The sequence below is a fragment of the Lycium barbarum genome, unplaced genomic scaffold (assembly GCF_019175385.1).
Source record: "Lycium barbarum isolate Lr01 unplaced genomic scaffold, ASM1917538v2 unchr_scaffold_04, whole genome shotgun sequence".
NCBI lineage: Eukaryota > Viridiplantae > Streptophyta > Magnoliopsida > Solanales > Solanaceae > Lycium > Lycium barbarum.
In genome coordinates, this window is record NW_026843401.1 from 633,217 (window position 1) to 646,248 (window position 13,032).

At 36.8% G+C, this 13,032-nt stretch overlaps 14 non-coding genes across 14 annotated transcripts; all 14 read left to right on the top strand.

The window, feature by feature from the left end:
- Window positions 1–534: 534 nt before the first annotated feature.
- Window positions 535–654, top strand: LOC132625524 (5S ribosomal RNA). The gene has a single exon (XR_009576863.1). It is a non-coding gene; the product is annotated as a 5S ribosomal RNA (ribosomal RNA).
- A 134-nt stretch (window positions 655–788) lies between these two features.
- On the top strand, window positions 789–907 carry LOC132625543 (5S ribosomal RNA). Its single transcript, XR_009576883.1, has one exon. It is a non-coding gene; the product is annotated as a 5S ribosomal RNA (ribosomal RNA).
- Window positions 908–2,097: 1,190 nt separating this feature from the next.
- On the top strand, window positions 2,098–2,216 carry LOC132625491 (5S ribosomal RNA). The gene has a single exon (XR_009576832.1). It is a non-coding gene; the product is annotated as a 5S ribosomal RNA (ribosomal RNA).
- Window positions 2,217–3,396: 1,180 nt separating this feature from the next.
- LOC132625512 (5S ribosomal RNA) lies at window positions 3,397–3,515 on the top strand. Its single transcript, XR_009576852.1, has one exon. It is a non-coding gene; the product is annotated as a 5S ribosomal RNA (ribosomal RNA).
- A 134-nt stretch (window positions 3,516–3,649) lies between these two features.
- Window positions 3,650–3,768, top strand: LOC132625555 (5S ribosomal RNA). Its single transcript, XR_009576894.1, has one exon. It is a non-coding gene; the product is annotated as a 5S ribosomal RNA (ribosomal RNA).
- Window positions 3,769–4,949: 1,181 nt separating this feature from the next.
- Window positions 4,950–5,068, top strand: LOC132625521 (5S ribosomal RNA). Its single transcript, XR_009576860.1, has one exon. It is a non-coding gene; the product is annotated as a 5S ribosomal RNA (ribosomal RNA).
- Window positions 5,069–6,249: 1,181 nt separating this feature from the next.
- Window positions 6,250–6,368, top strand: LOC132625532 (5S ribosomal RNA). The gene has a single exon (XR_009576871.1). It is a non-coding gene; the product is annotated as a 5S ribosomal RNA (ribosomal RNA).
- A 134-nt stretch (window positions 6,369–6,502) lies between these two features.
- LOC132625528 (5S ribosomal RNA) lies at window positions 6,503–6,621 on the top strand. The gene has a single exon (XR_009576867.1). It is a non-coding gene; the product is annotated as a 5S ribosomal RNA (ribosomal RNA).
- A 1,177-nt stretch (window positions 6,622–7,798) lies between these two features.
- On the top strand, window positions 7,799–7,917 carry LOC132625513 (5S ribosomal RNA). Its single transcript, XR_009576853.1, has one exon. It is a non-coding gene; the product is annotated as a 5S ribosomal RNA (ribosomal RNA).
- A 134-nt stretch (window positions 7,918–8,051) lies between these two features.
- LOC132625554 (5S ribosomal RNA) lies at window positions 8,052–8,172 on the top strand. The gene has a single exon (XR_009576893.1). It is a non-coding gene; the product is annotated as a 5S ribosomal RNA (ribosomal RNA).
- Window positions 8,173–9,352: 1,180 nt separating this feature from the next.
- On the top strand, window positions 9,353–9,473 carry LOC132625493 (5S ribosomal RNA). Its single transcript, XR_009576834.1, has one exon. It is a non-coding gene; the product is annotated as a 5S ribosomal RNA (ribosomal RNA).
- Window positions 9,474–10,653: 1,180 nt separating this feature from the next.
- On the top strand, window positions 10,654–10,772 carry LOC132625514 (5S ribosomal RNA). Its single transcript, XR_009576854.1, has one exon. It is a non-coding gene; the product is annotated as a 5S ribosomal RNA (ribosomal RNA).
- A 134-nt stretch (window positions 10,773–10,906) lies between these two features.
- Window positions 10,907–11,025, top strand: LOC132625518 (5S ribosomal RNA). The gene has a single exon (XR_009576857.1). It is a non-coding gene; the product is annotated as a 5S ribosomal RNA (ribosomal RNA).
- A 1,189-nt stretch (window positions 11,026–12,214) lies between these two features.
- Window positions 12,215–12,333, top strand: LOC132625558 (5S ribosomal RNA). The gene has a single exon (XR_009576897.1). It is a non-coding gene; the product is annotated as a 5S ribosomal RNA (ribosomal RNA).
- Window positions 12,334–13,032: the final 699 nt, after the last annotated feature.

Here is a 13,032-nt window from a genome sequence, read left to right on the forward strand (position 1 = left end):
ATAAAATATTGAAGTTCCGAAGTCTCGAAGCATGATTAATCAATGGCGGAAGTATGGAAAAATTGTGAAAAAAAAAGAGCACCCAGAATTACGCAGTAAAGGTTAGACTTTTCAATTGACTTATCATAAAGTCGTTTGCAATGATATTACTATCAATTATGAATAATATTTAATTAATACTAAAAGATAAGAGAGTTTATATAAAGACCAAAAGTTTATGATTATGATATAAAATCTGAATACTGAGGGAAAGGTTGTAGTGGGAAGGATCATTCAATAGGTTTTATGTGGTGCAAATTTGAATTAATTGACGACACTTTCACAAGAAATTTATACAAATAAAACTACAAAGTAGTACTAGGATGGGTGACCTCCTGGGAAGTCCTCGTGTTGCATCCCTCCTTTTGTCGCTTTTAATTATATATTATTTTGCAAAAATAACGCCCGGGCCGAGATGTGAAAAGGACAGGCTTTTAGTTAAGCGTGGACGCGGGGAGGAAAGGGCTTAATAGAATTTAGAGCGCTAGGAATGACGGATGCGATCATACCAGCACTAACGCACCGGATCCCATCAGAACTCCGAAGTTAAGCGTGCCTGGGCGAGAGTAGTACTAGGATGGGTGACCCCCTCGGGAAGTCCTCGTGTTGCATCCCTCCTTTTGTCGCTTTTAATTATATATTTTTTGCAAAAATAACGTCCGGGCCGAGATGTGAAAAGGACAGGCTTTTAGTTAAGCGTTGGCGCGGGGATGAAAGGGCTTAATAGAATTTAGAGCGCTAGGAATGACGGATGCGATCATACCAGCACTAACGCACCGGATCCCATCAGAACTCCGAAGTAAAGCGTGCTTGGGCGAGAGTAGTACTAGGATGGGTGACCCCCTGGGAAGTCCTCGTGTTGCATCCCTCATTTTGTCGCTTTTAATTATATATTTTTTATCACTAGAATTTTACTAAAGATGAATGAAAATTGTGCACCAATTTGGAGGAAAATTGAAATTGAATGGGATAACAAGTGTTTTTTCAAAAATCGGCTCGGCCAAACCGCCTTGCGGCAGTTTGGGCGGCTAGATCTCGCAAAAATACGCAAAATCAAAAAAACAAATCGCGTAAATCGGACGTGCGAGCGCAAAGTTATGACCGTTTAAAGTTTCACCAATTTACAACTACTTTTTTCCCTATACTCATTATTTTATAATTTTATCTTATCAATTTATAGAACTACTTAAGGTCATGCCACATCAAACATCACTTATAATCGAGCACTTTTGTTTTGAATCATGCCTTGTCTTGGTTGGGTGCATGGTGCATGTTTTAATAATATATCTTACTTTAAAAAGATCGCAACATATTCGAAATAAAGTTAAGCATTAAAAAATAACACACTTAAATCTAAACCCTAATAATAAAAAACTTTAAGCTAATGACAACTGGTCTTCAAACAAAAATGGACTTCGAGCACTTTTCAACCACTAAAACAACGACCCGAAGTTTTGCTTATCCTTGATGTATTGAGCCTACCTTATTAATCACACAAAAATAAGTTGGATTCTATATAAAATATTGAAGTTCCGAAGTCTCGAAGCATGATTAATCAATGGCGGAAGTATGGAAAAATTGTGAAAAAAAAGAGCACCCAGAATTACGCAGTAAAGGTTAGACTTTTCAATTGACTTATCATAAAGTCGTTTGCAATGATATTACTATCAATTATGAATAATATTTAATTAATACTAAAAGATAAGAGAGATTATATAAAGACCAAAAGTTTATGATTATGATATAAAATCTGAATACTGAGGGAAAGGTTGTAGTGGGAAGGATCATTCAATAGGTTTTATGTGGTGCAAATTTGAATTAATTGACGACACTTTCACAAGAAATTTATCCAAATAAAACTACAAAGTAGTACTAGGATGGGTGACCTCCTGGGAAGTCCTCGTGTTGCATCCCTCCTTTTGTCGCTTTTAATTATATATTATTTTGCAAAAATAACGCCCGGGCCGAGATGTGAAAAGGACAGGCTTTTAGTTAAGCGTGGGCGCAGAGCCAGGGGGGAGGAAAGGGCTTAATAGAATTTAGAGCGCTAGGAATGACGGATGCGATCATACCAGCACTAACGCACCGGATCCCATCAGAACTCCGAAGTTAAGCGTGCTTGGGCGAGAGTAGTACTAGGATGGGTGACCCCCTGGGAAGTCCTCGTGTTGCATCCCTCCTTTTGTCGCTTTTAATTATATATTTTTTATCACTAGAATTTTACTAAAGATGAATGAAAATTGTGCACCAATTTGGAGAAAAATTGAAATTGAATGGGATAACAGGTGTTTTTTCAAAAATCGGCTCGGCCAAACCGCCTTGCGGCAGTTTGGGCGGCTAGATCTCGCAAAAATACGCAAAATCAAAAAACAAATCGCGTAAATCGGACGTGCGAGCGCAAAGTTATGACCGTTTAAAGTTTCACCAATTTACAACTACTTTTTTCCCTATACTCATTATTTGATAATTTTATCTTATCAATTTATATAACTACTAAAGGTCATGCCACATCAAACATCACTGATAATCGAGCACTTTTGTTTTGAATCATGCCTTGTCTTGGTTGGGTGCATGGTGCATGTTTTAATAATATATCTTACTTTAAAAAGATCGCAACATATTCGAAATAAAGTTAAGCATTAAAAAATAACACACTTAAATCTAAACCCTAATAATAAAAAACTTTAAGCTAATGACAACTGGTCTTCAAACAAAAATGGACTTCGAGCACTTTTCAACCACTAAAACAACGACCCGAAGTTTTGCTTATCCTTGATGTATTGAGCCTACCTTATTAATCACACAAAAATAAGTTGGATTCTATATAAAATATTGAAGTTCCGAAGTCTCGAAGCATGATTAATCAATGGCGGAAGTATGGAAAAATTGTGAAAAAAAAGAGCACCCAGAATTACGCAGTAAAGGTTAGACTTTTCAATTGACTTATCATAAAGTCGTTTGCAATGATATTACTATCAATTATGAATAATATTTAATTAATACTAAAAGATAAGAGAGATTATATAAAGACCAAAAGTTTATGATTATGATATAAAATCTGAATACTGAGGGAAAGGTTGTAGTGGGAAGGATCATTCAATAGGTTTTATGTGGTGCAAATTTGAATTAATTGACGACACTTTCACAAGAAATTTATCCAAATAAAACTACAAAGTAGTACTAGGATGGGTGACCTCCTGGGAAGTCCTCGTGTTGCATCCCTCCTTTTGTCGCTTTTAATTATATATTATTTTGCAAAAATAACGCCCGGGCCGAGATGTGAAAAGGACAGGCTTTTAGTTAAGCGTGGACGCGGGGAGGAAAGGGCTTAATAGAATTTAGAGCGCTAGGAATGACGGATGCGATCATACCAGCACTAACGCACCGGATCCCATCAGAACTCCGAAGTTAAGCGTGCCTGGGCGAGAGTAGTACTAGGATGGGTGACCCCCTCGGAAGTCCTCGTGTTGCATCCCTCCTTTTGTCGCTTTTAATTATATATTTTTTGCAAAAATAACGTCCGGGCCGAGATGTGAAAAGGACAGGCTTTTAGTTAAGCGTGGGCGCGGGGAGGAAAGGGCTTAATAGAATTTAGAGCGCTAGGAATGACGGATGCGATCATACCAGCACTAACGCACCGGATCCCATCAGAACTCCGAAGTAAAGCGTGCTTGGGCGAGAGTAGTACTAGGATGGGTGACCCCCTGGGAAGTCCTCGTGTTGCATCCCTCCTTTTGTCGCTTTTAATTATATATTTTTTATCACTAGAATTTTACTAAAGATGAATGAAAATTGTGCACCAATTTGGAGCAAAATTGAAATTGAATGGGATAACAGGTGTTTTTTCAAAAATCGGCTCGGCCAAACCGCCTTGCGGCAGTTTGGGCGGCTAGATCTCGCAAAAATACGCAAAATCAAAAAACAAATCGCGTAAATCGGACGTGCGAGCGCAAAGTTATGACCGTTTAAAGTTTCACCAATTTACAACTACTTTTTTCCCTATACTCATTATTTGATAATTTTATCTTATCAATTTATATAACTACTTAAGGTCATGCCACATCAAACATCACTTATAATCGAGCACTTTTGTTTTGAATCATGCCTTGTCTTGGTTGGGTGCATGGTGCATGTTTTAATAATATATCTTACTTTAAAAAGATCGCAACATATTCGAAATAAAGTTAAGCATTAAAAAATAACACACTTAAATCTAAACCCTAATAATAAAAAACTTTAAGCTAATGACAATAGGTCTTCAAACAAAAATGGACTTCGAGCACTTTTCAACCACTAAAACAACGACCCGAAGTTTTGCTTATCCTTGATGTATTGAGCCTACCTTATTAATCACACAAAAATAAGTTGGATTCTATATAAAATATTGAAGTTCCGAAGTCTCGAAGCATGATTAATCAATGGCGGAAGTATGGAAAAATTGTGAAAAAAAAGAGTCACCCAGAATTACGCAGTAAAGGTTAGACTTTTCAATTGACTTATCATAAAGTCGTTTGCAATGATATTACTATCAATTATGAATAATATTTAATTAATACTAAAAGATAAGAGAGTTTATATAAAGACCAAAAGTTTATGATTATGATATAAAATCTGAATACTGAGGGAAAGGTTGTAGTGGGAAGGATCATTCAATAGGTTTTATGTGGTGCAAATTTGAATTAATTGACGACACTTTCACAAGAAATTTATCCAAATAAAACTACAAAGTAGTACTAGGATGGGTGACCTCCTGGGAAGTCCTCGTGTTGCATCCCTCCTTTTGTCGCTTTTAATTATATATTATTTTGCAAAAATAACGCCCGGGCCGAGATGTGAAAAGGACAGGCTTTTAGTTAAGCGTGGGCGCGGGGAGGAAAGGGCTTAATAGAATTTAGAGCGCTAGGAATGACGGATGCGATCATACCAGCACTAACGCACCGGATCCCATCAGAACTCCGAAGTTAAGCGTGCTTGGGCGAGAGTAGTACTAGGATGGGTGACCCCCTGGGAAGTCCTCGTGTTGCATCCCTCCTTTTGTCGCTTTTAATTATATATTTTTTATCACTAGAATTTTACTAAAGATGAATGAAAATTGTGCACCAATTTGGAGCAAAATTGAAATTGAATGGGATAACAGGTATTTTTTTCAAAAATCGGCTCGGCCAAACCGCCTTGCGGCAGTTTGGGCGGCTAGATCTCGCAAAAATACGCAAAATCAAAAAACAAATCGCGTAAATCGGACGTGCGAGCGCAAAGTTATGACCGTTTAAAGTTTCACCAATTTACAACTACTTTTTTCCCTATACTCATTATTTGATAATTTTATCTTATCAATTTATATAACTACTAAAGGTCATGCCACATCAAACATGAACTGATAATCGAGCACTTTTGTTTTGAATCATGCCTTGTCTTGGTTGGGTGCATGGTGCATGTTTTAATAATATATCTTACTTTAAAAAGATCGCAACATATTCGAAATAAAGTTAAGCATTAAAAAATAACACACTTAAATCTAAACCCTAATAATAAAATACTTTAAGCTAATGACAACAGGTCTTCAAACAAAAATGGACTTCGAGCACTTTTCAACCACTAAAACAACGACCCGAAGTTTTGCTTATCCTTGATGTATTGAGCCTACCTTATTAATCACACAAAAATAAGTTGGATTCTATATAAAATATTGAAGTTCCGAAGTCTCGAAGCATGATTAATCAATGGCGGAAGTATGGAAAAATTGTGAAAAAAAAGGTCACCCAGAATTACGCAGTAAAGGTTAGACTTTTCAATTGACTTATCATAAAGTCGTTTGCAATGATATTACTATCAATTATGAATAATATTTAATTAATACTAAAAGATAAGAGAGTTTATATAAAGACCAAAAGTTTATGATTATGATATAAAACTGAATACTGAGGGAAAGGTTGTAGTGGGAAGGATCATTCAATAGGTTTTATGTGGTGCAAATTTGAATTAATTGACGACACTTTCACAAGAAATTTATACAAATAAAACTACAAAGTAGTACTAGGATGGGTGACCTCCTGGGAAGTCCTCGTGTTGCATCCCTCCTTTTGTCGCTTTTAATTATATATTATTTTGCAAAAATAACGCCCGGGCCGAGATGTGAAAAGGACAGGCTTTTAGTTAAGCGTGGACGCGGGGAGGAAAGGGCTTAATAGAATTTAGAGCGCTAGGAATGACGGATGCGATCATACCAGCACTAACGCACCGGATCCCATCAGAACTCCGAAGTTAAGCGTGCTTGGGCGAGAGTAGTACTAGGATGGGTGACCCCCTGGGAAGTCCTCGTGTTGCATCCCTCCTTTTGTCGCTTTTAATTATATATTTTTTGCAAAAATAACGTCCGGGCCGAGATGTGAAAAGGACAGGCTTTTAGTTAAGCGTGGGCGCGGGGATGAAAGGGCTTAATAGAATTTAGAGCGCTAGGAATGACGGATGCGATCATACCAGCACTAACGCACCGGATCCCATCAGAACTCCGAAGTAAAGCGTGCTTGGGCGAGAGTAGTACTAAGATGGGTGACCCCCTGGGAAGTCATCGTGTTGCATCCCTCATTTTGTCGCTTTTAATTATATATTTTTTATCACTAGAATTTTACTAAATATGAATGAAAATTGTGCACCAATTTGGAGGAAAATTGAAATTGAATGGGATAACAAGTGTTTTTTCAAAAATCGGCTCGGCCAAACCGCCTTGCGGCAGTTTGGGCGGCTAGATCTCGCAAAAATACGCAAAATCAAAAAACAAATCGCGTAAATCGGACGTGCGAGCGCAAAGTTATGACCGTTTAAAGTTTCACCAATTTACAACTACTTTTTTCCCTATACTCATTATTTGATAATTTTATCTTATCAATTTATATAACTACTTAAGGTCATGCCACATCAAACATCACTTATAATCGAGCACTTTTGTTTTGAATCATGCCTTGTCTTGGTTGGGTGCATGGTGCATGTTTTAATAATATATCTTACTTTAAAAAGATCGCAACATATTCGAAATAAAGTTAAGCATTAAAAAATAACACACTTAAATCTAAACCCTAATAATAAAAACTTTAAGCTAATGACAACTGGTCTTCAAACAAAAATGGACTTCGAGCACTTTTCAACCACTAAAACAACGACCCGAAGTTTTGCTTATCCTTGATGTATTGAGCCTACCTTATTAATCACACAAAAATAAGTTGGATTCTATATAAAATATTGAAGTTCCGAAGTCTCGAAGCATGATTAATCAATGGCGGAAGTATGGAAAAATTGTGAAAAAAAAGACACCCAGAATTACGCAGTAAAGGTTAGACTTTTCAATTGACTTATCATAAAGTCGTTTGCAATGATATTACTATCAATTATGAATAATATTTAATTAATACTAAAAGATAAGAGAGTTTATATAAAGACCAAAAGTTTATGATTATGATATAAAACTGAATACTGAGGGAAAGGTTGTAGTGGGAAGGATCATTCAATAGGTTTTATGTGGTGCAAATTTGAATTAATTGACGACACTTTCACAAGAAATTTATACAAATAAAACTACAAAGTAGTACTAGGATGGGTGACCTCCTGGGAAGTCCTCGTGTTGCATCCCTCCTTTTGTCGCTTTTAATTATATATTATTTTGCAAAAATAACGCCCGGGCCGAGATGTGAAAAGGACAGGCTTTTAGTTAAGCGTGGACGCGGGGAGGAAAGGGCTTAATAGAATTTAGAGCGCTAGGAATGACGGATGCGATCATACCAGCACTAACGCACCGGATCCCATCAGAACTCCGAAGTTAAGCGTGCCTGGGCGAGAGTAGTACTAGGATGGGTGACCCCCTCGGAAGTCCTCGTGTTGCATCCCTCCTTTTGTCGCTTTTAATTATATATTTTTTGCAAAAATAACGTCCGGGCCGAGATGTGAAAAGGACAGGCTTTTAGTTAAGCGTTGGCGCGGGGATGAAAGGGCTTAATAGAATTTAGAGCGCTAGGAATGACGGATGCGATCATACCAGCACTAACGCACCGGATCCCATCAGAACTCCGAAGTAAAGCGGGCTTGGGCGAGAGAATAGTACTAGGATGGGTGACCCCCTGGGAAGTCATCGTGTTGCATCCCTCATTTTGTCGCTTTTAATTATATATTTTTTATCACTAGAATTTTACTAAATATGAATGAAAATTGTGCACCAATTTGGAGGAAAATTGAAATTGAATGGGATAACAAGTGTTTTTTCAAAAATCGGCTCGGCCAAACCGCCTTGCGGCAGTTTGGGCGGCTAGATCTCGCAAAAATACGCAAAATCAAAAAACAAATCGCGTAAATCGGACGTGCGAGCGCAAAGTTATGACCGTTTAAAGTTTCACCAATTTACAACTACTTTTTTCCCTATACTCATTATTTGATAATTTTATCTTATCAATTTATATAACTACTTAAGGTCATGCCACATCAAACATCACTGATAATCGAGCACTTTTGTTTTGAATCATGCCTTGTCTTGGTTGGGTGCATGGTGCATGTTTTAATAATATATCTTACTTTAAAAAGATCGCAACATATTCGAAATAAAGTTAAGCATTAAAAAATAACACACTTAAATCTAAACCCTAATAATAAAAAACTTTAAGCTAATGACAACTGGTCTTCAAACAAAAATGGACTTCGAGCACTTTTCAACCACTAAAACAACGACCCGAAGTTTTGCTTATCCTTGATGTATTGAGCCTACCTTATTAATCACACAAAAATAAGTTGGATTCTATATAAAATATTGAAGTTCCGAAGTCTCGAAGCATGATTAATCAATGGCGGAAGTATGGAAAAATTGTGAAAAAAAAGAGCACCCAGAATTACGCAGTAAAGGTTAGACTTTTCAATTGACTTATCATAAAGTCGTTTGCAATGATATTACTATCAATTATGAATAATATTTAATTAATACTAAAAGATAAGAGAGTTTATATAAAGACCAAAAGTTTATGATTATGATATAAAATCTGAATACTGAGGGAAAGGTTGTAGTGGGAAGGATCATTCAATAGGTTTTATGTGGTGCAAATTTGAATTAATTGACGACACTTTCACAAGAAATTTATACAAATAAAACTACAAAGTAGTACTAGGATGGGTGACCTCCTGGGAAGTCCTCGTGTTGCATCCCTCCTTTTGTCGCTTTTAATTATATATTATTTTGCAAAAATAACGCCCGGGCCGAGATGTGAAAAGGACAGGCTTTTAGTTAAGCGTGGACGCGGGGAGGAAAGGGCTTAATAGAATTTAGAGCGCTAGGAATGACGGATGCGATCATACCAGCACTAACGCACCGGATCCCATCAGAACTCCGAAGTAAAGCGTGCTTCGGGCGAGAGATAGTACTAGGATGGGTGACCCCCTCGGAAGTCCTCGTGTTGCATACCTCCTTTTGTCGCTTTTAATTATATATTTTTTATCACTAGAATTTTACTAAATATGAATGAAAATTGTGCACCCATTTGGAGGAAAATTGAAATTGAATGGGATAACGAGTGTTTTTTTCAAAAATCGGCTCGGCCAAACCGCCTTGCGGCAGTTTGGGCGGCTAGATCTCGCAAAAATACGCAAAATCAAAAAACAAATCGCGTAAATCGGACGTGCGAGCGCAAAGTTATGACCGTTTAAAGTTTCACCAATTTACAACTACTTTTTTCCCTATACTCATTATTTGATAATTTTATCTTATCAATTTATATAACTACTAAAGGTCATGCCACATCAAACATCACTGATAATCGAGCACTTTTGTTTTGAATCATGCCTTGTCTTGGTTGGGTGCATGGTGCATGTTTTAATAATATATCTTACTTTAAAAGATCGCAACATATTCGAAATAAAGTTAAGCATTAAAAAATAACACACTTAAATCTAAACCCTAATAATAAAAAACTTTAAGCTAATGACAACTGGTCTTCAAACAAAAATGGACTTCGAGCACTTTTCAACCACTAAAACAACGACCCGAAGTTTTGCTTATCCTTGATGTATTGAGCCTACCTTATTAATCACACAAAAATAAGTTGGATTCTATATAAAATATTGAAGTTCCGAAGTCTCGAAGCATGATTAATCAATGGCGGAAGTATGGAAAAATTGTGAAAAAAAAGAGCACCCAGAATTACGCAGTAAAGGTTAGACTTTTCAATTGACTTATCATAAAGTCGTTTGCAATGATATTACTATCAATTATGAATAATATTTAATTAATACTAAAAGATAAGAGAGTTTATATAAAGACCAAAAGTTTATGATTATGATATAAAATCTGAATACTGAGGGAAAGGTTGTAGTGGGAAGGATCATTCAATAGGTTTTATGTGGTGCAAATTTGAATTAATTGACGACACTTTCACAAGAAATTTATCCAAATAAAACTACAAAGTAGTACTAGGATGGGTGACCTCCTGGGAAGTCCTCGTGTTGCATCCCTCCTTTTGTCGCTTTTAATTATATATTATTTTGCAAAAATAACGCCCGGGCCGAGATGTGAAAAGGACAGGCTTTTAGTTAAGCGTGGACGCGGGGAGGAAAGGGCTTAATAGAATTTAGAGCGCTAGGAATGACGGATGCGATCATACCAGCACTAACGCACCGGATCCCATCAGAACTCCGAAGTTAAGCGTGCCTGGGCGAGAGTAGTACTAGGATGGGTGACCCCCTCGGAAGTCCTCGTGTTGCATCCCTCCTTTTGTCGCTTTTAATTATATATTTTTTGCAAAAATAACGTCCGGGCCGAGATGTGAAAAGGACAGGCTTTTAGTTAAGCGTGGGCGCGGGGATGAAAGGGCTTAATAGAATTTAGAGCGCTAGGAATGACGGATGCGATCATACCAGCACTAACGCACCGGATCCCATCAGAACTCCGAAGTTAAGCGTGCTTGGGCGAGAGTAGTACTAGGATGGGTGACCCCCTGGGAAGTCATCGTGTTGCATCCCTCATTTTGTCGCTTTTAATTATATATTTTTTATCACTAGAATTTTACTAAATATGAATGAAAATTGTGCACCAATTTGGAGGAAAATTGAAATTGAATGGGATAACAAGTGTTTTTTCAAAAATTGGCTCGGCCAAACCGCCTTGCGGCAGTTTGGGCGGCTAGATCTCGCAAAAATACGCAAAATCAAAAAAAAAATCGCGTAAATCGGACGTGCGAGCGCAAAGTTATGACCGTTTAAAGTTTCACCAATTTACAACTACTTTTTTCCCTATACTCATTATTTGATAATTTTATCTTATCAATTTATATAACTACTAAAGGTCATGCCACATCAAACTTCACTGATAATCGAGCACTTTTGTTTTGAATCATGCCTTGTCTTGGTTGGGTGCATGGTGCATGTTTTAATAATATATCTTACTTTAAAAAGATCGCAACATATTCGAAATAAAGTTAAGCATTAAAAAATAACACACTTAAATCTAAACCCTAATAATAAAAACTTTAAGCTAATGACAACATGGTCTTCAAACAAAAATGGACTTCGAGCACTTTTCAACCACTAAAACAACGACCCGAAGTTTTGCTTATCCTTGATGTATTGAGCCTACCTTATTAATCACACAAAAATAAGTTGGATTCTATATAAAATATTGAAGTTCCGAAGTCTCGAAGCATGATTAATCAATGGCGGAAGTATGGAAAAATTGTGAAAAAAAGAGACCCAGAATTACGCAGCAACGTCAGACTTTTAAATTGACTTATCATAAAGTCGTTTGCAATGATATTACTATCAATTATGAATAATATTTAATTAATACTAAAAGATAAGAGAGATTATATAAAGACCAAAAGTTTATGATTATGATATAAAATCTGAATACTGAGGGAAAGGTTGTAGTGGGAAGGATCATTCAATAGGTTTTATGTGGTGCAAATTTGAATTAATTGACGACACTTTCACAAGAAATTTATCCAAATAAAACTACAAAGTAGTACTAGGATGGGTGACCTCCTGGGAAGTCCTCGTGTTGCATCCCTCCTTTTGTCGCTTTTAATTATATATTATTTTGCAAAAATAACGCCCGGGCCGAGATGTGAAAAGGACAGGCTTTTAGTTAAGCGTGGGCGTAGAGCCGGGGGGGGGGGGGGAAGGGCTTAATAGAATTTAGAGCGCTAGGAATGACGGATGCGATCATACCAGCACTAACGCACCGGATCCCATCAGAACTCTGAAGTTAAGCGTGCTTCGGCGAGAGTAGTACTAGGTGTGGTGACCCCCTGGGAAGTCCTCGTGTTGCATCCCTCATTTTGTCGCTTTTAATTATATATTTTTTATCACTAGAATTTTACTAAATATGAATGAAAATTGTGCACCAATTTGGAGGAAAATTGAAATTGAATGGGATAACAAGTGTTTTTTCAAAAATTGGCTCGGCCAAACCGCCTTGCGGCAGTTTGGGCGGCTAGATCTCGCAAAAATACGCAAAATCAAAAAAAAAATCGCGTAAATCGGACGTGCGAGCGCAAAGTTATGACCGTTTAAAGTTTCACCAATTTACAACTACTTTTTTCCCTATACACATTATTTGATAATTTTATCTTATCAATTTATATAACTACTAAAGGTCATGCCACATCAAACATTCACTGATAATCGAGCACTTTTGTTTTGAATCATGCCTTGTCTTGGTTGGGTGCATGGTGCATGTTTTAATAATATATCTTACTTTAAAAAGATCGCAACATATTCGAAATAAAGTTAAGCATTAAAAAATAACACACTTAAATCTAAACCCTAATAATAAAAACTTTAAGCTAATGACAACATGGTCTTCAAACAAAAATGGACTTCGAGCACTTTTCAACCACTAAAACAACGACCCGAAGTTTTGCTTATCCTTGATGTATTGAGCCTACCTTATTAATCACACAAAATAAGTTGGATTCTATATAAAATATTGAAGTTCCGAAGTCTCGAAGCATGATTAATCAATGGCGGAAG